Below are 27,786 nucleotides of genomic sequence, written 5' to 3'. Positions count from 1 at the left end.
CGTGATATTACTTCCAGAAGTGTCTCTGGGCCTGTCTCTTAACCATTTTTACGTGTACAGATTAATGGCATTAAGTCCACTCACATTTTTGTGCAATCATAATCACCACCCTCTATTTCCAGAACTCTTTATTTAATACTTTTTTGTGAGGTGAATTCCCATATCTCTAATTCAACCTGCCAACTATAGAAATCAAGGATTTGAGCTACTTTATAAGAAATGTGAATCATGATTAAAGGTAGAATTTTGTGATGTATAGTTGGCCTGAGTAGAGAAAGACAAACAAAATGAAACAAAAAAACCCCAATGGGACCATGTTTCAAGTTGTTTTGTGGTAGGAGGTAAGTACCACTTATCTAAAAATATACTCCATCTGGTTTTGTCCCTACAAAATTTCCATCCCTAAAACCTTGTTATGTGTTTAATTGTCAAAGATGAAATTTGATACTGTGTGCTGCTTTGGCCATAAATTGGATGAAAGGGCAGGGGTCATGATTTCTGTCTTGGGGCTGGGAAGAGGCTATTCACAGCTCTCCAGAGGTTTGATGACCCCTTCCTCCTACAACTTAATTCCTCCCACGTCCACAATAGGCAGAATTTTAGGTCATAGAGAGGTCCTTATTTTCCCAGGCAGGAACATTCATTCTCCATGTCCTACATGTTCAGAGAAGTTCTGAGAAAGACGAATAGCTGATGTCAGGACTAGAGAAATCTTCGAGAAGGTGTGCAAGAGTCTCTATTTCCCTTTCTACTAAGGGAGAGCTTAATGCTCATACTACAGGGCAGGAATGGGCTGAAGAGTGGCCAGAAATGGGAAGAACACATATTTCCCCCACATACAACAGGTCCTCAAATAATGCCATTTTGTTCAATGACGTTTTGTCATAATGTTAATGAGATGCCCTAGGAACTTAACTCTTGTTTATATTAATTAGCCTATAGTAAAATTGATTTCATTATACATAATTTCACTTCAAGTTGCAGAAACTATTGACAACATTAAGTGAGGCCTTACTGTAATTATCTCACTGATAATTACTGTAATTATCTGATTGGTTATATAGTATATTTCAACCATTAGGTAATGGCCCATTAATCATGGCAAAATCAGTATTAGAGTACTATCAACATTTTCATAAACTAAATTAAAAGTGAGTAGAAAATTGAATGAGTGCTGCTTCATGAAACATTTTTTAGGTGTGTATGTATGAATACATTTGTTCGTGTATGTGTGGGTATTAAAAATGGGTGTCTCTGTGTAATGGAAAATATATTTCTTACCAAGATGCCATTTGAATCTACTCAAGTCAGAATTGCTTGCTTCTAATTTCAGAGTCTAATTTTTTCAAGGTATTCACTAACATTTGGGTGCAATTAAATCATATGTGTAACTTTTTTCACCTCACTCTGTTTTCAAATAATTAGCTCAAGCACTAGTCAGTATGTGGAAATGGTGATTAACTACTAAAAATAGCTAATATTCAACATAGTGCCCAGGATTGCTCTAGGAGTATTCAATGTATTGATCCTTAATACAAATCTCTGGGCTAGGAAACATTACCATCCTCATTTTACAGATTATAAAGAAGTACTGAGAGCTTTAGTGAACTAAACAGGCTGCACAGCTGGTATGTGGCCAGGCCAGGACTCTAACCCAAGCATCTGACTTCAGAGTCCATGATCTTGACCACTACTCTATATCACCTCTCACTATATTAAACAGAAGCACTTTGTGAACAAAGATTGTCATGTTTCTAATAATCACATTGTGGATTTAAGTCTATGGTCATACCTGTTTAAAGTGATTGGAATCATGTTATCACTACTGTTCTCTGATAACTCCATTTCAGAAAATGTTTGCCAGTGACTTGACCCTTACTCATTGGTGTGGTGCAAAGATGCAGGGTGACACTGTCTAAAACTCTGTGAGCTTGTGGTTCATTCCTGTCTGTGAAGCGGAATGGTATCTGTGAACACTAAGCAGTGTTTGTTGAACAAGCTGACTTTTAGTTCAAATTCTCAGTTAGCCATTTTCGATCAGTAGATGGCTGCTTAACGGGGCCCAAAGAGTGATTATGCCATTGTTTTACCCAGAAAACAGGTAAGGGCTACTAAGTGCCACTTTTCAGGCATTTTACTGTCTCATAAAGTTATAAAAAAAAATAGAGTTGGAATTTTTTTTAAATTTACTTTTTTGAGGTTTTTATTAAAATATAGCTAACATACAATATCATAGTAGTTTCAGGTGTACACCACGGTTATTTAAAATTTATATACCTAAAGAATTGATCACTAGGATAAGTCCAGCAGCCATCGGACACTGTACTACTCTATCACAATATTATTGACTATGTTGCCTATGCCTTATATTACATCCCCACGACTTACTTGTTTTATACCTGGATTTGGACTTCTTATTCCCCTTCACCTTTTACCCCCTTTTTTAGTTTTTCAATTACAGTTGACATTCAGTATTATTTTATATTAATTTCAGGTGTACAGCACAGTGGTTAGGCATTTGTATAATTTAAGAAATGATTCCCTGACTAGTCTAGTACCCACCTGGCACTATACATAATTATTACCATATCATTGACAGTATTCCTGGTGCTTTACTTTACGTCCCCATGACTATTTTGTAACTACCAGTTTGTACTTCTTAATCCCTTCACCTTTTTCACCCTGCCTCCCAACCCCCCTCCTATCTATCACCCTAACAAATCTAGTACCAATACGACATCATACACAGTTATTACAGTATTATTGACTATATGCTATTATGTACATCCCCAAAACTACTGTGTAACAACCAATTTGTGCTTCTTAATCCCTTCTGCTTTTTCACTCACCCTCAAGCCCCGCTCCCATCTGGAAACCATCAGTATGTTCTCAATCTATGATTTTGTTTCTGTTTTGTTTATTTGTTCCTTGCCTCAGGATGTACTTCTTGGGGAACCCAAACTAAAACGCTCTTTATTTAATTTTTACACACACTGATGTCTTTTTCCTTAGGAATCCTCTGTAGGGATTGTGAATTGTTAAGTGGCACTGAACAAGAAATAGAGAATAAACAGACTGTGCCCATTTGAGTAATCTCACAGTGTTATCAGCCTGGACAAACTCACAGGTTGGAACATTCTCTCCTTGGGTGACATAACTTCCTGATTTCCCCAAATCAGCCTGTAACACATGATCTTAGTTCTTCCCAGCATAACAGTAAGAATCCCTTCATAAACCATTAGGTATAGGAAAAATTCCAGCCTAGGAGGAAGGAAAGTGCTGATTTAATCCCACTCTTCTTTGCAATGAATGAGGAAAAGATGATTATTTCTATGAAAATTTACTCTGATACTTTTCTTTAATCAATTTACAGTCAATGTGATTTGAATGAAAAAGAGAAGTTCAGAAACTTAACAGTGACTTTATAAATCAAAGAAACTCAATTTCCTTTGGATTTTCCCTAGTCAGCAAAATAAATAGAAAGCTGAGGCTCTATTCTAAGTTAACAGCCAGAAAGCAGACATTTTACCAGGTAAAATTACAACACACACACATACAAAAAAAAAAGAAAGAAAAAAAAAAAGAAAAAAGAAATACTAATTGCTTTTGATATCATGGCAATAGGATGAGAGAGAGAGAGAGAGTGTGTGTGTGTGTGTGTGTGTGTGTGTGTGTGTGTTGGGCAGCATGAAAGCTTGGGATAGGGAGAAATTAAAGAAAGGAATCTACATTTGAAGAATAGATATATTCATAAACTTACAGATACAATGATTTTATAAACCCTTTAGTAGAAATAAAATTTTAAATATGGTTATGTGGATCAAAATTTTTCAAACGTTTCTTTTCACAAACTCTTTGAGTGGTGATTATATGAATCTAGTAACATAACTCTTGAAATACTTATCACTATACATAAAAAATTAGCATTAGTGATTAATATCTTAAATGCAGTTAAAACTTATTCTGTTTTGCTACCTTACAATGAGCACTATTTATCAGAAGTACAGTCTTCTATTCTTGATTATTTATTGTGTCAGCATCTTTCTCTGGGTAACTTTTGCATTTGCTTGACCTATGACTTTGAGACTATTAATATTACTTTGGCTTTTCATTGTAGCATTCTGACACTGCTTCACTGTACCAGTGGTTGCTATTTATTGTCATTTTGAGGTGACAAGATAGGACTATATCTCTAAGAAATATCACACAAATTATTCTGTCATTTGCAATGAACAGCTGCTTTTCTACCAATCTTCTACTGCACATAAAGTGCATTTTCCTTAATATATAATTAAAAAGATTAGCATTTTAAATTAAAGGTCTGTATACATTCATGTAACTGATTTTTAGAGTAAAAATGTAAATGCAATAAATAAAAATTATGTGTAATTTAAACATATAGGAGCAGCCACTAATAACATTTGGTTATTTCCTTACAGAATTTTTTGTTTGAGTGAAAATGCACATTTATTTTTTAACTAAGTTGGCATTATAGTATATAAAACAATAGAATTGATTTTTAAACTTCAAACTATATTGTAGTTACCTTTCAAAACCTCTAAATATTTTAACACCATGTTAATGGCTTCATCATATCTCCCTGCATGGATGTCCATGGCTTGTTTTACTCAGCCCCTATTGTTAGACATTTAAATCATTTCCAAGTTTTCATGATTACAATTACACACAGTGCCAAAATCTTTGTAACTGAATTTTTCTGCACACTTATGATTATTGTCTTAGTCTAAATTTCCAGAAATAAAATCACTAGATCAAAGAGTTTTACATTTTTGAGGCCTTTGGTGTATTTTTCTCTCGAAGAGATCATCTCTATTTTCTCTAAGGGTACATTTAAATATTTTTGTTGCTCTTGGCAACATGAATTTTATATTCAGCAGTCAACTAGGATGAGCCTCAACCACTAAGTAAAATAAGAATCTATCTATCTATCTGTCTATCTATCTATCTATCTATCTATCTATCTGTCTATCATCTACCTAAGAAAGTAACATAGGACACATATATGTCATGTGTTTTTTTTCACGTATTGTACTTTATAAAATTCAACTGATATTGAGCAGTGTTGTGAGTCCATCTCTCTGGAACACTTTCTCATCCAAGCCTTTTGAAACCTGGTCCTCCAGCCATGTCCAGGGTTTGGTAAGAATGGCAGGAAAAGCACCTGGAAATATCTGGCATGAACGCCTCAGCGCATGTTGCACTCCAGCCATATTTGTTTAGTGATCATATTGCAATCTAATTTGCCACTGCTGTGTAAATCAGAATGACAGTTGTACTACTGCTTTGGCCCATTCCTTTGAAAACAAATGGGCTTTAAAGAAGGTTAGAAAACTCTCAGGCAAAACTCATTTTGTAAGACTTAAAATTCAGCATGGAAGAGCTTGATTTTTTTCTTGAACGTAAGGGAAACTATTTTGCAGGTGGAGTGAGACTATGGAATAAGACAAAGGTGAAGATATATAATTTGGGCTTGATTTCAAAACTAGAAGATAATATGCCTCCTTAATGTATACCAAGTTATTAGAAAAGCTAGTTAACAGGAAGGAAAAGGCCTGTTAGGAGAAACCTTGCAATTTTCAGTTTCAGTGGAGTTAGCTAGTCTGACATCTTCTGATTCTCGTATGTCCCCCCTGGGACCAGCCTGGGGTTGACCTTATCAGTACTCACAGTTGCCTTGCTCTGGTTGTAGCCGTTAAAACCACCTGGCCCTCTACCTTGCAGAAGCCCTCCACCTTCCTAAGGCTCAGGGCACTCATCACCTGGTCCCATAGTAGGTTTGTGCTGAAGTGACATCAGACAGGAGGGTTGCTTCAGCCTACACTCTTCTCCTGACAGACACGTCTGCTGTGTCCTGAGAGACATCAAGGGACTGAAACAAAGTCATTAATAATCCTGAGCATGCACTCTTGACACTCTGCCTCCAAATGGAAATATCTCAGTGCTCAGATTTTAATCATTTATTTAATCATTCAACTAATAAATATAAATTGAGAAGTTTTTACTTCTGAATGGTGTAGACTCCACATTGAACAAAAATGTACAAATTCATGACCATAATGGAGATTACAGTGTAGTGGGTGACAAATATTTGACAAATATGCAGGAGTTTTGTAATGTAATGCTAAGTAGTGACAAGTGTTATGAAGAGAAATTAAGTGGACTATGAGGGTGGAGAGAGACAGAGAGAGAGACAGACAGAGACAGAGAGAGAGAGAGAGACAGAGAAAGAGCGCACTACTTTTCTAGATAGGAGGCCAGAGATAGCATTTCAACAGAGAAACTGAAGGGAGAGAAAGAATAAGCCATGTAGATATCTGTAGGGCATATAGATGTCCTGATAGGGGAAACTGTAGGTGCAAAGTAGGAGTGTGCTAGAGAGCAAAGAGGCCAGTGTGTATGGATGGAGGAAGTGAGGGAAGAGTAGGAGGAGATGAGAGTCAGTGATGCTCAAGGGCCAGGTAAGGTAAGTAATGTAGGGTCCAGCCAATTTGGAGGCTGAATTTGAAGTGTCATAGGAAGGAAGCTAGTGGAGGTTTTTGAGAAAAAAGTGATGTGACTTATTAACCTTTTTTGCTGTTGTGAATGTTTGCTAATTCTGCTTTCACGGTTTTCTCCTATGGCATTGAGACAGGATGACATTTTTTCAAATTTTCTTTTGCTTTTATGTTCCCTCTCTGTCAAAGGCATAATTAAAATTTATACAGAACTTCACAGAGGACTTGGGATAGTGAAGTTTCCTTGGATTTGTAGAAACAGAATCCAACTCAGATTACCTTAGTAAACTTCATGGGAAAAGTGATGGTGTCTCATTCAGAATCCAAGGAAGAAGTCCATCTATGCCTTGGGAGATAGGGCAGCCCCAGGGGCCGTAGCAGCAGCCATTTGTGGCCCCTCTTCTGCAGCTTCACGTGACCAACAGTTTCTGTGTTCCTTTGTTTAAAAGTCCAAATTATTGGGAAAGAGAATTTGAGTGATTCAGCTTGACTCGGGTTTCTCTTCTGAACCAATCACGTGCAGTTAAGGGGCAATGACATCAGAAACACGACTTTTCTGAGAAGAACCCTGTGGGTGAGGTGCATGGTTCCCAGAGACAAGGCTATGCAGACAACTTTCTAGGGAGTGGTTTGTGACTACTCTGTGGGTAGTCACCCAAATGCTTTGTTTATGCATTTTGATGGAGGCAAACCTGTGAAGCAGGGGCTTCTGGGAAGTAGTCATGTCTCTGCTCTCTTTCTCTACAGAGTTGATATCCTGGGCAATTTGGCTGCCAAGTCCTTGAGAGCAAGAGCCAGTTTTATCCCACTTGTATCTCCTTGTACAAAATAAAGGGCAGAGGATAATTCTGGTGTTTAATTTTGCTTCAGGCCCAGTTCTTCATGATTCTAAAGCTGTCCTACAACTGTCTAAAGTTACAGGTTCTAGTTTATATTCTTAAAAGATTTGCTGATAGCCTGGCAGGCAGATCCAGTTTTATTGTGGAGAAATTTTTGCCTACTCTCACATGTACTGCTGTGCCAAGAACATGGACTTTCGAGTCAGGAGACTGAACTAAGCCTGGTTCCTGGGAAACTCTGAAATAGAGATTTGTGAGCAGAAATTTTATTGGGGAGTGTTTTGGGGATCAGGACCTGTGAGGGGTCAGGGGAACAAGACTGGGCAAAGGGAGAAGGTGAGCTTTTGGGTTGTCGGAAAAGTCATGACGTATTTTTTCTGTTTTTTGTTGCAAAAATGCGTCATGACTTTTCCGACAACTCAATATAATGCAATTGCAACAGAGGGTGCAGCCAATCCTACAGGGATCTCTGGAGCTTCTGTGGACCTTCAGGGTTATCTGGAAGTGAGGCAAGGGGCCAGGCCTCTGTTCCCAGTGGTGACCAGTATGGGGAGACGGCTCACCTTGTGGGAGGAAGATCCTTTAGGCCTAAGGCAGTGCCCTGAGAGGGATAGAGCTATGAGTTCAGCCACCAATCCTACCAGCAGCTGGTGTTTAGCTCATGACCTGTGGGGTAGGGAGAGGAAGGGTCTGATTGGTCCACTGTAGCATCCACTCCGAAGACTTAACTTTCAGTTCTACTCAACCATACTAGCCTGTGAGGCCTTAGGCAAATCCCCTAATTTCTGTGAGTCATCTATGTATGTGTGTATGTGTGTATGTATGTATTTGTTAAACAAACTCAACCAAACCAAATAAACCTCATTTTAAAAATGGGATTAAATAAATAGTGTTGTGAGCACTATTAGTACACTTTCACTTACACTGTATTGTTTAGTCTCCTGTTAAGTCTATGACATATCTATTTTAGGACAATTCTGTTGTTGCGGAGACAGATCCTCAGATGAAAGTAGTTTCCTTGAATTTATATAGAAAAGACATAAAGAAAATGCAGTCTGGGGTTTTCTGACCATAAGTTCTTATTTTGGCCAATTCCTAAGAGTTCTTTCTCAGCAACAGAAATAACATTAATAATAACACTAGCGATGACAGATAATGACTAATTTGGTTGTTATGAAGATTGAATAAAAGACATTTGTAAATCATAAGTTGCTGAAAAAAGGGAATTGATATCACTGTTCTTCAAAATTGCGTTTCCCATCAGTAAGAGATGAGCATGGTCTAATTAATCTTGCAAAGAAGAAGGAAGGTTTACACAGGATCCTAGAAAATCTCTCCCATCTGACCTCTAAAAGGCACAGGGCATCATGTTGTTTCCAATTTTCTTTAATTGACATTTGGACTCTTCTGGTTCACCCTTTGAAAGCTTAAAAAATTCAGCTCACATATTCTGAGCTGCAGCTCACTCTTTCTATACTAGAACACAAGAAACTTGCTTCCTCTTTCTTACAGTTGTATAGTTCTAGTAGCTATACCATTCATTATATGAATGTACAATAATTTATTGACCATTCTCTTATAGATGGACACTTGCGTTGGTTCCACTCTTTCACTATCATATCAGCAGTGAAGAACATCTAACCATTATTGTTTGCACAAGTGCAAACATAAATGTAGGATAAATTCACAAAGTGAAATTGCAGGGTCAAGGGGTATATGCAACTCTAATTTTGATAATTATTGCTAAATTATCTTGTATACGGGCAATCTCTTTTTTTTAATTAAAATTTATTGAGGTGACAATGGTCAACAAAACTACATAGGTTTCAAGTGTACAGTTTTATAATATATCATCTATCTATTATATTATGTGTTCATCACTCAGAGCCCGTTCTCCTTCTATCACCATATATTTGACTGCACAGGGATAATCTTAAGAGCATTATATGTTCATGCTTGTTTCCCCACAACCTGGCCAACAGAGTGTCATCACAATTTTAAATTCTACCAGTGTGATAGGTAATAATGGTGTAGTTTTAATTCACATTTCTCTTTATGTGAATGAGGCTGAGCTCTCTGGTTCAATCTTGCTCGGGTTTTTTGAATTCCTGTCAGGTTGTGCCCCTTGAGCTCTCACAATTTTAGGCAGCATGAATTCAAATGGGGGCTGTTGAGAAGGGAGGACCCTGTAGCTACCATTGACTGTGTCTGGATGTCAAGGTTGATAAAGCTCAGAGAATGTGCTTAAAACTTATTGCTCTGTTTCTTTTAGAGTGATCCCGATATTTGTCAAATTACTGAATTTCATAACTACTTATTTGCATTTTCGTATGATAACTTATGGATTCTAAGACTACCAGTTTTATTAAATCATTTGTCTTTATTTATGATGCCAAACACTTTCTCTAAGTTCTCTGGATTTATAGCTAAAACCTAATGCTTTTTCATTATGGCAAACCTGAAAATTTCCCTCCATTTCCTTCACATGAAGGACAAAATCATGAAGGCTTCCTTGTCAAAAATTGTCCTCTAAGTATCATCTTTCCCATTGCATTCTCTTCTATACAGATGGATGCAGTAGATGCCAACAGGTGAATGCATTCATTTAGGCATTCAACATTTAGCCAATATTCATTGAGTGTCTACTATGTACCAGGCACTGTTACACTTACCATTATCTATTACACAGCAAAGGCAGACACTTGGGTATTCATCAAACTTACCTACAGTGTGTGTGGGTAGGGAGGACTATACATGAATAACACATGCTCTTCAGTCCATCAAAACATCAAGACTGGCAACTGGTATACCAAGTTCTATTCTTGGATTTGCCCTTATCTTGCTGTGAGTATCGGGCAAGTTTTTTCATTTCTCTGGGCCTCAGCTTTCTCGTCTGTGAAAAATGTGATGTTGACTAGAATAGATGATATTTAAATCCCTTCTAGTTTTAACATTCTAAGATCATAAGATCTAAGATCAAAAGTAGCCCATATGTTACTTTCACAATTTAAAAAGTACCCACGAATCTGTATTTGTATACTAACAAAAATAATTGTGGCCCCTCTCTTTTGCGGATACCCCTTCCAGTATTCATAATTATTCCCTTTCCATCTGGAGGTAGCAGGCCATATATTTTCCACATGGACTATATTAGAATTTGTCATTATATGTAAACATTTGCATTTACAAAAATCGCCCAGGTCATTAAATATTCAACATTTATAACATGTTTTTTTTTGGTTGAAGTATTTCTAAGTGAAGAAAATGTCAAAAAATATAAATCTTAGAAAAAAACTTTAATGCTAGACATATCCTGGATAAGCCAAATGTACTAAAAACATGGATATCAGATGTAGACATTGTGACACTGGCCTGTTTTCTTTGGGACCATCTAGCTCCTCACTATGACAGGATTAGGATCATTGGGAAAGGAAGACATTGTAGTCTAACTTCATCTAGAACCAGGGGACCTGCCTGTGAACCTGAAAGCAGTGAATCTAGCAAATTATATGATGAACATTCAAATAATGGATACATTGAAAGAAGGATTAATCACGGCTCACATAATCTGATAATTGATCACTGTGTATAGAAAGTATATAGTGCATATATTCCTAAAATGCCAACAATAGAGCTTTTCAATGAGCTTTTTTTTCTCATGATTGCTGTTCTCAATTCGTTATCATAAAAAAAACCCAACATCATATTTTATTTAATGAAACTGGCCTTTATTAGTATTAGGTTTGACGATTTATGAAGAAAGCAACTTTGTTTTTAAAGGAGAAAACTGGGAGGCTGGATCTCAGAAGGGAGTAATCCAAACTGGTCCAGGGATGCATTTCAGAAATCATTTAGCTTGACCTACCCGTGACACAGCTTCGCTGCCGGGCGGAGCCTCTAGATGGCGGCGGAACACCGCGGTGAGCCCCGCAGGCTTTCACCTCCCTGCGGAAGTAGCCGCTCAGATCCCGATTGAATTAACAGCGCGTTAATAGAGTTGCAATACGGATTCACTGCGTTGTTAATTATGCTCTCTACATAAATGCTTAAGTCATATTTTTAGGCCAGTAGATACCCCCATCCCTTTTAAAAAAATAGGAGAGCACGATGTGTAATACAACATACCACTTCTTTAAGAGAAAAGCATTCTTGGGAGATTCGCCGGTTAGTGTTTTAGAAGCGATGAGTTTGGTGGGGGTTGGAGAGACCGTGGAGATCTTCAGAGAATGGCCTGAGAGCAGAGCGGTTATGGTCCGGCTTTGCATCCCCGCTCCCTGACTTGCTGGGTGTCCTTGGGTGAGGTGTGTACACTCTCTGAGCTTAGGTTTGTAGTCTGGAGATCACAACGGCGCCTACCTCATGAGGCGGGTGTGAAGGTTAAACAAAAAATTGATGTAAATCTCTTGGCACAGAGCTTGGCACATAATAAGTACCCCATAAATGTCAAAATTTGAACCTGATGAGGTACTAAAACAAGTTAAATGGGTTCATTCAACTTGAACAATTTACATTATGGGAATGTGAGAGAAGTTGAGGCAGTGACCAGGCATCCTAGCAGCTTTTTATGCCTTGCTATTTAAATGAAAAAATGTGCCTAATTATTCATTTCTCCCTGATCAAACGTGATGGGGGAAGGGTTGGCCACAAAGTTCTGACACAGAGGAAGCCCAGGGGCACATTTAAGCGCACCACTGCCGCTCCGAAAGCTTCTTAGTAGAATTCTGATGCTTTCTTAAAAATCAGCATAAACAATCATGTCAACAAGCTGCTTTTCAGAAAGAAGAGAGAAGGGAAGGTGTGTTTTCCCTGAGGCCTGGAACAGAGCCTTATGTTCCCAGATTTTAGCTAAAATTGGTGCCCTAAAGAAGCACCTACCAAAGGAATCATAGAGAAATCACAGAAAATGATATTTTGAATTTTATTTTTTTGGTAATAAATTGAAAGGAAGTGTATAATAGTTATGTAACTGTTGGCCTCTTAAGAAATGACCTGTGAAGCCAGTATAATTGCAACAGGGGGTGAGAGGCAAATCTTTTTTTAAATCTCAGTGTCCTCATCTTTGTATATTTTGGTCTAACTTTTGCATTTTCATTGAACTTTCACCCATAAATTAACTGGGAAATACATGGATAGTGATATTTGAAGACAAAGGAGGTAGAGCTTTAAGTACTTTTCTAGGTACTCGCAGATATATTTACCTGGATATGAATGTAAAAAATATACACTCTTGGTTCTGACCCAGAAACAGCAGCAGATCTATTGCAAATGTCAATATTTAACTTATCACTCTGTTCTCTGTGCCCAGGGGAGTGAAGAAATGGGGAAATTTGGGCTCTCTTCTCTGCTCTGCCTCCAAGTTGCTGAGTTAGCAGGAACGTTTGGGGTTGGGAACCTTCCAGGATAGGAGCCTCCCGACTTCCACATCCCTGGGGCATCCGTGCTTAGCTACACACCTGCTCCTCTCTGCACTGCACTGCCAAACTAAACTATACTCTGCCTTCTCCCTCTCTACCTCCCGTGGTGAAAGAAAGGACCAGTGGTCTTTGTGGACCTGAAGTAGGGCCCCTCTGTGCCAAGCAGATGTTTTGGCTTCTCAGTGCTCATGGGCAAGTTATACATAGCAGAAACAATCGCTGTGCATTTAGGTTTTGAAAACTCTGGTGATATTACAGAGGCTTTAGTAGATACCACTATACATAGTGGCTTATATCCATTCATTCAATTTGCAGTTATTTTGTGCCTGTTACATGCCAGGTACTGTGCTGCATACTATAGATAAGAAACAGAGTAGGACATGGTCCCCGCTCTCAGATGTTAATGGAAGAGAGATGGACAGAGACAACGAAGCTATTACGCCTGCACACATAGTGTATGACTAGCTTACAGTTTTCCTGGAGTCATTCTCTTTGCGGTGCTTGGTGATGAGTTAATTGTGCAGGGGCTGTGCTGGGGTGAGGGGAGGAAAAGGAGGAGAACCCAAGGTCATATATTATGTTAAGATGATCTTAGCATTACACATCACAGAACAACCTCGCCAGCAAAAAATGGGAAAAGTTGGGCCCTGTATATTACAATGTACTTATTAGGAATTACTTTTAGGGATGTAAGGGGCAATCTGTCGTATACGTGATGACTGAGAATGACTACTTTTTCTTTCTCAATAGCTGTCTCTCTCTGTTGGGAACACCCAAACTATATTTATGTGAACTTCCTGATATTTGCGACAAGACCATAAGAAAAGAGATAAAATTATCCTTTTCTTAAAAAAAAGAAAATTCAGCTGACAGGGAGAAGGAGGGAATGGATTAGAATTTGGAGATTTTAGGTCTCCTGATATAATGTATGAATACCTGGTATGAATTTATTGACAAAATCTGGGATAGTTTGAATTCATAGCCTTGGAAACAGCAGATATATAAATAGGTTTAATTGTCTTATAATGGTGTAATCTTAAGATAAAGGTCGTTTTTGGTACAATGTTTGGAAGTAGGCTTTTGAGATAATATCATTTTCAAATGTGAGATTATTTTTTTGCCATCCCTTTTCTCATAGGTAATCATAATTTCACTGTCTACAGCAATATGATTGCAGTGTGTTATTCATGTTATTTTGAATGAAATATTAAACATTAACAGGATGCAAGCTACCATCTAGAACATGAATAAATGGGGACAATCCAACTTTCTTGCAGAAACCAGAGGTTGACTCTTCGGATTTTGAGAGCAATTGAATGTAATATAGGTATTACATGTAATATATATATATATATATATATATATATAGAGAGAGAGAGAGAGAGAGAGAGAGAGAGAGAGGCACATGGGCACGTGTGTCTTTTCCTATGTGCCAAAATTTATAATATATTTCTGTCATCTTTATTAAAAGTCTTTACAATGTAAGAATATGAAGAAGTATATTCACCTGGAGCATGAAGCAACCCCCCAGGAAAACCTTTCAAAACTTCGTCTTCATCTTAACACCCAGAAGTGTCAAGTCATTCATTACATATAATTAATACATCCCTTCTTCCCTTTCCTCCCTTAGTGCAGACATTGCAAAATGAGTCATGCGGTTTCGTAAAATAACACTGTTTTCAGCAATTTGTTTCCATGTCCGGACAGATGTAGCACTTAATTTGTCAACTTTGAAAATTTATTTGTTCTGCTCAGTTTTTTTTCTCAGTTGCAAAGATATACATACCTGCTACTGCAAATACGGAATAAAGATCTTAATTTTGTAATATGAAAAACAGCATTGTTTGTTTATAAAGTTTTCATTTCAGTGACAACATGATTTAGCTAAAGCATCATGGTATTTAAGAGAGGTGAGATACTTTTATGAAATGCTGAAAGTCGGCTAGTTGAAGAAAGGTCATGGGACTAATAAGTGCTAAGTCTGTTTAGTTTTATATTTGTGCAGAGATTACTGGTCACTGATTTCCCTCCTCCAGAATGGTTTTTACATTAGAAATAAATGTTAGGATTTAGTCTGTTAAACTGTCATGCAGAGTATGTGCTCAATCAATACATAGCTATTGAAAGTTAATTTGGGATTGTCTTCCTTTATAGGAAGTAGCATAATCCACAAGTATTTGTTCTAGCATCTTAATGTGTGCTTAGAAGTTTATTTCTCAGTGGTTTAACTGAAATGTGTTGAAATTCAAATCTATGTACAGAATAATCCTACCATGTAACTGAAAACTAACTCAGCTGCTTTTTTGGCTTCCATGTTGGAATCTGACAGTATCATTTTTTGGAGAAATACAAAACACCAGTGTAAGGTAAACTCTCTCCTTTATCCCTTTTACCAGTTAGGATGGGTGATAAAATATTTTGGTTTGAAATGATAATCAAAGAACACAAATACAAATAAATACAGCAGAAGAGTAATTGGCAAATGACCCTATTATTTTCTCTATTTAATGATGGCAATGAAAGTCTGAAAGTAAAACAGATTCTCACAGTTAACATTTTTTCCATACATAATTAAAGGGTAGCTTTGTTATTTTTAAAGTTCTTCCCAGTCTTTAGGGCAAAGGTATCTTTAGGACAAGATAGGTAACTGAAGCGGTTATTTGAATAACTCTCTCAAAAATCCTAACCAGCTATATATGTGCTACACAATTGAGGACAAGGCAGGTATTTTAACTGAAATAGATAAATAATTTTATTTTTGTTTGCTAATTTAATTAACATTTATCTGTATCTGAGAAATTGTACTCTTTTCAATGTTATATTTTCTCTTTAGAAGGAGCTCTCTTTGTTTTCAGACAAAGATGTAAATTAAATTCATGGTCTTTTGTATCCTTAAAACTCATCTGCAGGCCATCTAGGTGGCAAACGTTATCAACTACATGTTGCTGGAAGATGAAATTGGATTTTATAAGCTGCCTTGAAAATTACGACACGTTGAGTTACTTGCTCTAGTGGATAGCTTAGCTCTCACACTACTGAGTCGAATGGATCTTTATCTTGTCTGTCTGAGAGTAACTCCTTTTCCTTGAAACTCTTCTTGGTGTCTCCAGAGTCACAAATTACAGGAGAGTTCTACATGTGGGAGGTGAGGGGCTATTTGGTGTTAGGGGCTAAAGGAAGTTTCTCCATAAACTTCTCTTCTCCAGACTCCATGTAGTGGGATTATGCTTGTACTTCCAGGGTTCTACTCAAGTGATGCTTTTACATGAATGCTTAGTTAAGGACAAAGAAAGAAATGCATGAGTCTCACAAAATATATAGAAATTATGTTGGTTTGATAGCTCCAGGAGCCATAGGAACACAGAAAATAAAAACATAATTATTCCAAGCCATGACATTTTTTTTGGAAAAAAAGTCTTTGTGTCTGACCTGATTGCAGCAGGTCCTCGAATAATCGTGGCTTCATTTTAATGTTGACGAGATACTGTAGCAACCTAATTCTTCCTTATTACAATGAGTCTATGGTAATACTAGTTTTGTTATATATCATTTCACTCAAAGTCACAGAACCTATCAGCATCGTTACTTGAGGACTAAACTATAAATGTCGTCCAGTCCTATAACCCCTGTTAACCAAAGAAGAGGCCTAGGCTGTAATAAAGAACAGAAAGCATTTATTGGAGCAAAATAGTTTCAACCTAGGAGACACGGATTGAGGTATCAATTTAAATTGTGCTCTGGAGGGTTTAAAAAGTCAAAGCCACAAAGCATAATTCTTTATGCAAATAAAGAATTGCTGGCTAGGCTAACAGTGATTGATTGGTTCCCATAAGCAAACAAGGGTGGTGAAAACTACCAGGAGGTAAAGTCCATTTGTGTCCACATAGCAGTTGTTGTTCCAGGATAAGTCAGCCTTGAACTGAGTTTAGCAACAGGTGTAGCAGTTTAATAGCAGTTCTGAGAACTGAGGTAGAAGATGTACATAGGCCCCACTTCCCTAATACCCTCCTGACTCTCTATATAAAGCGACTCTCCTAGCAATGCTTATTCCACTTTATTTTCTCCATTGTCACCCCAGGTAAGAAGCCTCCTTCTCATCCCTTCCCCATGGCCATCTTGGGTTTTTCACAACTGGGAGATCCCAGTCATGTTCTCATTGGATGTCTCAGTGAATTTATCAGGCCTCAGTTTTCTGGCAGGAAGTAAAAGAATGCATGCAGCCTGATACCCTCTTTTGAATCATTCCCTGTGGAGGCCTTGCTTAGAAATTGCTCACTATTAATGTCAGCTGTGTCACCGTGTGAGCTTCCAGCCTGCAGCATCCATGAGGGTCTCTTGCCCTTCACTCACGAGCTCTAGTTCAGCGACGAGTTGAACTCTTTCCCCCCACCTTTTAAATGGATGTACTTTCATATGTACAAGTATCAGCTCCTACATTTCCATAACTTGTGAATGAATATCATGGAGGATACATGCCCAGCATGTCTCTGTGACCCCAATTTATTTCTTGTAGCCTGTGCTGTTCTCAGACTTTAGTGATGAAACATAAAATAATGCTATTACTTGACAGCTCACTGCATTTAGGAAGCCTCAGATATATGGATGAGCTAAGGACCTAAGGAAAAGTTGTATAAACTGGAGTAATAAAAAAGCATACTGCTGAGACTGTCTTTGAAAATGTGTAGCTTAGAATAAAGGGGCTGATTTTGCCACGGCAGTAAAATTGCAGTAGGTCAGCTCCTGCAGCTTTGATTGCTGCTTAGAACTTAGAATTCAGATGTTATAAGAAGGCAGGAGCAATCACGTGTATGTTTAAAAGACATAAGCTTTAAAAAGGAGAAAAAGAAATGGAGTTCAGATTGCTATGGAATATCTGCTTGGACAGAATGTAACATTCTCTCATTTATTTATATTTTAAAATGGGCTTTCTGCAACATTGGCACACCAGAAATTTGAAAGGCATGAAAATTACATAATTTAATTATAAAACTTTTTTTCTTGCCAAGAATAGGAATAATTCTTATTGAACAGTACAGCTGAATATTACATTATATAATACCACAACTCACACAATAAACCAGTTTCAATTTTAGAAATTAGTTTTGCATAAACCCAGCTATTAGTATCAGCTGCCAGGGGCCGGCTGTGTTCATTATTTTTATTCTCCCTGGTTGAGGCTTTACTGAAGTGGGATTTCTGTACATGAGTTCATGGGAGAGTAGATAAAATAGTTGAAAGGCGGAACAACTAACTTTGAGGACTGCAAAATTCCCCTCTGACCTCGATGGAATGCTCAGAGAGGCCAGGAACAATATGGGGGAGAAGGCACAGTTCCTTCCATACCAGAGGCTAACTACTGAAAGATCAGGAACTTTCCCTGCTGAAAAGTATTGCGCTGTTGGAAAAGTCATGATGCATTTCTGCAACGAAACACATAGAAAAAATAGGTCATGACTTTTCCAACAGCGCAATATATAGTGAGGTAAGCCATAAACAAACAAGCAGACTACTTATCTTTAATGTTCCCCTGCAGAATGGCTGCTTAAACAAACAAACAAACCATTGTGTGTCCAGGAAAGAGTAATCTGACTGTTGTTGACTGGGCTCTACCTGCTGGGGTTTTTGTTGTTGTTGTTTTTTAATGCTGTCTGGTGATAATACCTTGGTAACCATGCCTTGTCAACCAACCATGAGTGCTGCCCAAATAGTACTCCAAAACCAGAGTAGAAGAGCAATAACGTGGTGAAACTAACCCCATCCTCACCTGTGGAACCTCCAAACAACTAACTGGTAATGAAAAGATGGAAAATATGGAGAAATGCAGGGCATGATCTTGAGTGGAGACAATTGAAAGGAAATATATTTTTTAAAATGGTGCCCACTGAAGGTTCTTTTCTTTGCAGTAATCATGGTACTTTTTTTTTTTTAAGATTTTTATTGGGAAATTGGGGGAAGGGGAACAGTGCTGGGGAATTGGGGGAAGGGAAACAGACAAGTTGCTGTCGTTTTGTTCTTCAGTCTAGTTGTGGAGGACGTTGCTTCACTGGCCCAAGTTGGCAGCATCATTGCGCTCTTCCGGGGCGAGGCACATCAGTCGCCGGCTTCTGGACAGCCGCTCACTGCGGCTGCTGGCCGCTCACGCTGGCTGCTGGCTACACACGGTAGCCCATGGCAACCCACTGCCACAGGGGCTGCAGCCTACGCCATCGCCGGAGACTCAGGGCAGCCCAGCTCCAGGTTGAGCTGTTGTTCAGCATCTTAGCTGTGGAGGGCAGTGTCACTGGCCCTCACATGTGGGATCCGAACCGGGGCCCTCTGGCGTCCCAAGCCAGTTCTTAACCATTGCGCCACTCGGCCGGCCCAATCACGGTACTTTTCAAGTTGCACTTGAAGTAATAAGAACATCTGTGCTTGGCTTGGCGGATATGGGCAATTCCAGGAGACCACGTGGAGAGCTGGCTAGATCGGGAGTGAGGGAGGCTCAGGAGCACAGGCCGCAGTGTGGGTACGGCGGGTGGGACAGACCCCTTTCCCGACTCAGTTATAAGGCCGTATGCTAATTGGGTAGCTTGTGTGTTACCGTGTAGGGAGTTTTTCTCCTGTTGAGTCTAAACTAGGTTTCACAGTCTGGTTGTGTTTGACAGAGGGTTGGTGTCCCCTTACATCTCAAGCTTACATTTGTATGTGAGTGTACGTCGGGGAGGATTGAATTAATTAAATTTTTTTTAGGATAGCAATCCTTCATGATAAGTACCTGCCTACTCCTGGCCTTATAGATTGGATGATCCCCTCTCCTCATAATTAACCGTACACCATTAATAAATCTCCCAGTTCCTGAACCCATCTGACTTCTTGTCTCTCCTTCTCCATGTGCCTGGACTCCTGTCTTTTTACCTCCTTCTCTAACCCACCCTTCCCTCCAGCTATCAAGAGGAGAGCAAGTTAAGAAAGCAAACCATGGGCCGGCCAAGTGGCTCAGCTGGTTAAGAGCTCGCTTGGGAGCGCCAGCTCTGAGCAGCAGGGCTGTGGTTCGGATCCCACATTGAGGGCCACTGACACCTGCCCTCTACAGCTAAGATGATGAACAACAGCTCGACCTGGAGCTGGGCTGCTGTGAGTTTCTGGCTATGGCGTGGGGTGCAGCAGAACTGCAGTGGACTGCCATTAGCTACGCGAGTGGCTGGCAGCCAGGTGAGTGGCCAGCAGCAGGTGTGAGCTGCCGAGAGCCGCGGACCAATGACGGGCAACTGATTGCCTCACCCGGGAAGAGCACAATGACCAAACCAACGTGGGCCAGTAAAGCGACGTCCTCCACAACTAGACTGAAGAACAAAACAGCAATTTGTCTACCTTTCTGTTCCGATTCCCCAACACTGTTCCCAGTCCCCCAATAAAATCTTTTTTTAAAAAAGAAAGCAAACCATTTAGCTGGTTGGCTTTATAACTCTGAGTATTTGTAATTTGTTGAAATGGCAACCTGTCAAAAAATCTCTGATTCAATTTCCAGGTAAGTTTATACAAAGAGCCTTATGTGCTTTCTCAGTTTTATGAGGAAAATCAGAATTTTGTTTATTGGGTTTTTTTTTTTAGCTGAGCCAACCTGCCACCTGTTGGCAGCTCAGCGGCAGCTCAGCTCGGGCGGGACTCGAACTGCTGTTGTTCAGAGCTCACAATCTTGAGCGAACTCTTAACCAACTGAGCCACTTGGCTAGCCCCCTCAGTTTGGTTATTTAAAGAACATTGAGATTTATTGATAAAATTTTATTCCTCTAGTAATGACAATATTATTTTCACGAAGCAATGTGAAGTACTAATATTTCTTTCTGAGAATAATACACATATGATTTTGCAATATTGAAAAATCTGGTCAAACTGTCACCGAAGGCTCACGGGGATGTCCAAGGCAGGACTCAACGCAGAGCAGCAGTGATTGGGCTGTTGTCTCTGCACAAGAAAGACAGACAGATGCAGGAAAGTGAAAGCAATTTTTTGAAAATGCAAGTACACACTTGAAAGTGTGAGTGAACTCAGAGAATGAGTTGCGCCAAGGGAGTCATGATCAGAGGGGGTTTTATTTCTCCAGGGGTGGGAATTGGTGACATCCCATTGATGTGGTTCATTCATCTCCTCCCCCTGGGCAGGACACTCTGTTTCCTGCTCTTTCTTCCTTATTTGGCTCCTCTGGAACTGTCACGGCATCAGATGAATGATGGAGTGTAGTAACCTCAGTATAAATGAGATAACAGTGACATTATAGTTAGCTAAAGGGCAGGTCTCTGTCAAGGGGATTAGCCCCGCTGGATGAAACTGGTTCTTGTTCTTCTCCAGCTACAGGTGCCAGATACAGTCACGTGTTACTTGTGTAACCAGTAAGGCACCTCATGTTGTACCCTGGAAGGGGCTGTCATTTCCTAGGCTACCTGTCCTGCCTCAAAACTAGGAAACTCAAGTCAAGTTTCACTAATTGGAAATAACGGCAGCAACACTCAACTTCATTTTGTGGTTCTAGCAGAGGCATCCACAGCGACAGAGGGAATATGGCCAAGGAGAATGACCGAATTCTCACAGAGTTATTTGGGAAATTCATATCATAAGATAGTGTGCTTTGGATAATACCCAGGTGTCCTTTCCCTATGAATTTAGAGGAAACTAGATGGAATCACACTGACCATTCATTGATGGCAGGTCAGAGCTGGCATTACCAAAAAGTGTCAATCAGGGAGTTAGTCTGGAGAAATGGGATGTTGACAATGGGGAAAGCCTGTCTTGATGTAGCTCCTAACTTAAGAGAAACTTGGGGCAAGTCCCCTTACCTTTCAAAATATTCTTTAGCCTAAAGCAGTAGTTCTCAAGCTTGAGTGTACTTCAGAATCACCCGGAGGGCTTGGCTACACCCTGCTGGATACTATCCTTAGAGTTCCTGAATTAGTAGTTTTGGGATGGGGCCTGAGAATGTGTATTTCTATCAAGTTCTCAGGCGGCTCTGATGCTGCCTGAGAATTGCTAGGCTAATGAGTATACTAGTGCCTACGCTCTGCTTCATGAACTAAGGGTGGAATGATAAACATGCCACTGCCCTTTGAGTTACAGTCCCTTCTGTAAAATGTAGGTAGGGAATAGTTACAGCATACAATATAAAAAGAGAACCAACATCTTTTTTTGAGTTTCAACAAAATTATTTAGCATGTTTTCCTTACCAAAAAGAACCCCAAAAAACAAAAAAACTAAAAGAGACAAGAAGAAGGATAAAAGCAAGAGAGAATTGTATCAAAAATTCCAACAAGACTCAAGTTTCAGCAGCATATGTGAGGTAGTTTAAAAATACAAGCTTCTTAACCCAATATAGTGCTTGTTCTTAATTGACTGATAAAGCAACTGTACACAAGTATCATTTTCAAAATAGCTGAGAATATTTACTAGTAGTATAGAAAAGGAAGATTATTTTTCCACATTAACGTAAACTAAAAATATCATGGGCATTAAACTATCAAACAAATTATTTTGATTTCTCTCAGTTATTCATCATGCAATAATAAGACTCAAGCACATTTTCTTTTACAATTCACTTTTTTCATAATAAAACAAGTGATAATAGAATGAACCCACACTGGCATTTTTTTCAAAAGCTATGCCCTGAGATGAGTGCACATTCAACTCAATCTTGTGGTCTTCTGTCACTTCCATTTGCAATACTGTAAAATTATTTTTAATTTCCATATGATCACCCTTTGTATCACCCATCCTCATGCAACGATTAAAATATAATTTACTTAGGCAAGCACATCTACCAGTATATTTTGTGCATGTTTTCAACTATAGGGATGAGTTGCTAAGCCTCTAGATAAGTCTCAATTATCTAGAAAATGCAATTAGAGCACCTATCTCTGAGATTTTGGTGTGTAATAAGGTGTTTCATATACAAAAATGGAATTAGTGGTCCTCAATGCCTTTGAGTTATTGGGTTGTTGGAAAAGTCATGACGTATTTTTTCTATGTTTTTCGTTGCAAAAATGCGTCATGACTTTTCCAACAACCCAATATTTTCCAAATCTGATAATGGATTATTTTGAGGTGTCCAAAGCAGCTATGTCCACAGAACAAAATGACATGTGGATCAAATCCATAAACATAGTTTTATTAGCCTAGTATTCTAACCAACAGATAATTATTTATATATGTGTATATATATATATATATATATACACACACACACACACATATATCATAAATTCTGATACACATATATGTATCATTCTTATAGAAGTGAGTTAAAAATCAAAGTGGTTACTTTTATTATTCTCTTTAGTAACATTTAGAATTTATATATAATACAATCATGCAGACATCAAACAAACAGTACCTCAAACAAAAGCAGCAATAAGAACATATTCAATACTGAAATTCTTTTATCATAGTGAAATATTTTTAGATTTATATGAGTAACTGTTATTATAGCTGGTATATGATTTAAATCATTTAAGTTATTAGAAATATTTTAGTTAGGCCAGTTCACTTTGGCTTATTGCAAACACACAACCTATAAAGAGCTAAATAGAGCATTTATTTCAGCTGAGAACATATTTATTAGCTTAGAAATTCTGTCAAACCTCCTGGTTAATCAAAAATACGTATTTGAGCAAGTTGCTGTTGTGAATTCAGCCTTTTGGAACTTTCCACCTCTCTTTTCAATTTTAGTTTTAGACTATTCTGTTGCTTAATTCCCATCATAATTAATTAATTTATAAATAATTTATATCCCATCTTTTCCCAAGAAAGGGTTTAAGGAGGTTGTATTTAACTAGGAAACTACCATAAATTTATAATGAGGTGGATTTCGGTATTCTCTCTTTGATGACTGGAAGGTCACTCCTCCTTGCCTAGGAAAATAGTGCAGCGCAGCCCCCTCTGCCAGGACCCTCTTTCCCCCACTCAATCTGGCTCACTTTGGGGATGGGGGCTGATGGTCCTTGTCTTAGCTCTGATATCTAGTATAGTGCCTAACACAGAAGAGTTATTTAGTAATTGTTGACTGAATAGATCCAGAGAGACCTGTCTGTAAACATGCTAATAGAGATGAGGTTATAAGTAATTATTTTATTTTTGCAAATTTTTATTTTCCAATTTTTAATAATTCATATGTTTCCTTTATGTATGATGAATGTAAAATCCTGTCATATCACCTTTATGTACTATTGTTAGATCACTTCGGGAAGGCAACAATGGGGCTACAGGATGGAATTCACATTTTATTCTTTGTGAAACTTTGGAGCAGATTAGTGGTTCTCAGTGAGGGGTGATTTTGCCCCCCAAGAGACATTTGTAAATGTTTGGAGGCATTTTTTGGTTGTCGTTACTGGGAAGGTATTATAAGCATCTATTGTGCAAAGGCCAGGTTGCTGCTAAACATCCAATAATGCATATGAAAACCCCCTCAACAAAAATCATCCAGTCTGAAATATTAGTAGTGCCAAGGTTAAGGAACCCTAGTATAGATGTATGGAGCCTTGTAAAAAAAGTAAGTTCATGTAACTTCTGAAGTGGATTGTGCTGTTAAGTAATAGGACATAAGAATTTTGAAAATTCATAAAATTTACTGTTAATGAAAACTTTTTGGGGTGGTTTGTATTTACTTTGTAGTATGATTTACTGATAAGTAGAAATGAGTATTTCATGTAGTATATTCACCCATGTTGTCTGTGTCAGTAGAGAACTTTGAAGTGTGTTGTAGGTTTTTCCTTTTACAACCAATGGAAGTGGTTTTAAAAGTGCCACCTGACGGCTTGTTCATACACTTCTAAATACCCCAGATTTGACAGATTGTTTCTTAGGGAGCAGTTTATAAGTCAATTTAGCCAAAACTGTTGGGCAGAGAATACACATAACCATTTTGCTTGTAGATTTTTGCTTTATAGCCCTGGACTAATAAAACAGAAATAAGGTAGGGCTATTTAATGTTTATGGAGCTTGGTCTATTTAAATTTCAATGTAACATTTGGGAGAGTATCAGCCAGATTATACTGCAGTAACAGCATTTCAGTGGCTTAAACCCAACAAAGACTTATTTCTTCTTTGGAGCCCACTGGGCATCTGAGTGACTCTCCCAGACATTTGTCTCTGTGACAACTCAGCTTTCCAGGCTGAGGAAGGTGCCATGATCTTGGAGGCGCATTATGTGGCACATACAGCCTTGTTAGTCATGTGGAAGGGAACAGAGAACATGGGAAATTGCATGTTAACTCTGTGCTTTCACCTGGAATTGACATAGGTGACTTCCAGTAACATTTCATTGGCCCAGCAAATTACATGGCCATGCCAGATTTAGAGACTTGAGGAAATTTAATCTTCCCATGTTGCATAGGAGAAGCAGATGTATTGTTGAGCATGAGCGATATCTATCCTAACTAGCTTTAGTATTTGTTTACCTTTCTGTGTGGTTCTTTAGGATGGTTATTAAGATGGTATTTGCTAGGGACACAGATGCCATTTCTCACACCAAATTACCCTTGGAGCATTTCCATTATATTCGTTTTGGGTCTGTATTTACATCTACCTAATGTATTTGTAGTTTGCTTCTAAATGTTTGGGCTTCTAAATGAAAGTCTTTATCAGAAGCAATGGTCCCTGGCTTCTCAAATGGGCTAACACATTCTACAGGGTATTGAATGCTCAAGAATAAAGATGGCAGCCTTTACATTTTGCATAATGGTAAATAATCAAACATTATATTTGTGAAAAAAGAAAAGTGAACATATCTCAGAATACAAAAAAATGGATGAATTTTTAAGATAAAAAGCCCTCTAGGGCTTTTACCTATGCCCTAGAGGAAAGTATAATATTTACTTTTCTTTGCTACCAAGGTTACTTTACTGGACAGGGTTGAGAAGCACTGCTTGTGTACTGAATTGGATATTTCCTTCGTTGTTTTTATTTTGGCAGTGATGATCATATTATGCTTTTAAAACTGGAGCTTCTTCAGGGTCTATTATTATTATTTCACAAAAATGGGAGTTTCTTCTTTTACAAAGAAGAAGAATTAAGAATTTCTATTCTGTACCCACTAACACTCGATGAAGGAAACTGAATAATGCAATTAACAATTGGGTTCAGTACTCTAGCCCACCACGTGGAACTGTGAGAGGGTATAGAACTATACCCACTCTTCCCCATTTTACCATGAGATTCTGTCTTTATGGTTCATATTACCTATAGCTATTTGAATCTGTATTTATTCACTTTTTCATCCATTCATCAAACAACTTTGGAGCATCTACTGTGTGTGACTGGCCTTGTGCTAGGTGCTGGGGATTAGGACAAGATGAATGAGACAGTTCCTCCCCTCAAGGACATTACGTCTAGTAGCTGGTGGCCACCAGGGGTTGTCAAATAGCTCATTCATTTCCCATGTATTTATTGAGCGCTGACAGATGACAAGTACCCAGCAATAGTACAGTGAACAAGGAGAAGTAGAGTACAGTGTGAAAGAGCAGCCTCAGCCAGACAGACTGGAATCCGGTTGCATTGTGGGGCTCCAGGGAAGCGCCTTAAACACCTTGTGCTCCAGTTTCCTCATGTGTAAGATTGGGATGATGCAAAGTTTACTTATGTTATGGAATGCTTAGGAGGATTTTATGAGCTAGTATATATAAAGCACTGGATAACTTTTAGCTCCTGCTGCTACTCTTCACTTTTTTCTCCTGCTTTACTCCCTCCTCAAATCTATATTCTTCCCCATCTTTCCTTTTCATTCCCTTAGACTGTGCATCCCCAGTAATTAGTCATTCATTTGAATATTGTAGTTAACCAATATCTTGTGATAAAATATTGCCTGTGTGAAAAAAAAAATAGAGCTGTATCATTTGCTAGGTTTTTATTCATCCTTTCTTTTGTTTTTCTTTTCCTTTAGTCGTGGAATAAAGCCATTGCAGATGGCAGTCTTCGCAGGACTTAACCAGGTAAGACATTTGATTCAAGGGCGAGACAACCCCAATCAGAATTTGTGTTTTGCAGGCGCCTCTTTCACTTTTGCAGACTCTGACATTCGGAAATGTCCCCTGTCTGCCTCCATTACGAGAGGCTTGCGCTTGTGCCAGGAGTGGGCATTCATCAGGGGTGCACACAATTGTCAACAGCCTGCGGGGCATCTGGGCAGCAGAGCAGCAAGTCCTGCTACTTACACATTTTATATGGCCTTTGTAAAAGTGCTTCACCAGTGTGATTTAACTTGGCAAAGAAGTAGGTACAGGGAGAACTCAGTAGAGACCCATTCTTTGGCAATATTTGCATTTTATAGGAAGCATACATATAAATTTCCCGTTTCTATAGTAATATGGCTTTAATCTTAATGAATGCCATTTTGGCTATTCTCTTCAGAGGGTGAAATTAACATTCATATGCATGTGAACTGGAAATGTTAAAGTGTTATTAGTCCCTTGAGGGTTTTACTTCTGGCTATGCAGTTTTTGGATTTCATCATAGTTTAGATGTAGCAAAATATCACCATTTCTGCTTGTTAGAATGAAACTGTTCTAAGGCTTCTGCCTACTTTAGGCCAGGGTTTGATTTTTCAAAGCAGGAAAAAAATGTTTTTCTTGGACCCTGAATATAACCTGATGTCAAAATTCAGTTGAAAAGCCAGCAAACGTTGGTTATCAGAAAGCTTTTTGGGTAAGTTTTATTGTCATTATCAACAAATTTCTTAATTAAACTGCCTAGGTTATTAATATGGTTCTGTGCAGTTTTGGAAGTTCCATTCATTTATTTAGCGATTTACACCTTGCCTGGTTCCACAAAGAGTTTACGTTCATAAGCCCTGTTGTGTGCTGGTTTTCTACGTTCAAAAAAAAAAAGAATGCAAAGATGAGAACTTGACTTCAAGAGTCACGTAAAGTAGCCATGGGTTTGAGAATTCTGTTTAATTTCTATCTTTTGCTGCCTATCTTTTCTTTTAAATATAAAGCCCATTTTTCTCAGTTACTCTCCAGGACATGATCATTTTATCTTACATAGAGATTCTTAGTT

At 38.4% G+C, this 27,786-nt stretch overlaps 1 long non-coding RNA gene across 1 annotated transcript in view; it reads left to right on the top strand.

The window, feature by feature from the left end:
- The first annotated feature begins 16,784 nt into the window (after positions 1-16,784).
- Positions 16,785-27,786, top strand: part of LOC109375132 (uncharacterized) — a 214,825-nt gene continuing 203,823 nt past the window's right edge. Inside the window, exons 1-2 of the long non-coding RNA XR_002122514.1 lie at positions 16,785-16,846; positions 26,672-26,720. This is a non-coding gene — a long non-coding RNA (uncharacterized LOC109375132). The remainder of the gene's footprint in view (positions 16,847-26,671; positions 26,721-27,786) is intronic.

This window comes from Hipposideros armiger, unplaced genomic scaffold, assembly GCF_001890085.2.
Source record: "Hipposideros armiger isolate ML-2016 unplaced genomic scaffold, ASM189008v1 scaffold_902, whole genome shotgun sequence".
Lineage (NCBI taxonomy): Eukaryota > Metazoa > Chordata > Mammalia > Chiroptera > Hipposideridae > Hipposideros > Hipposideros armiger.
Note: the sequence above shows the minus strand (reverse complement) of the source record. Positions and strands in the feature narration are given on the sequence as shown.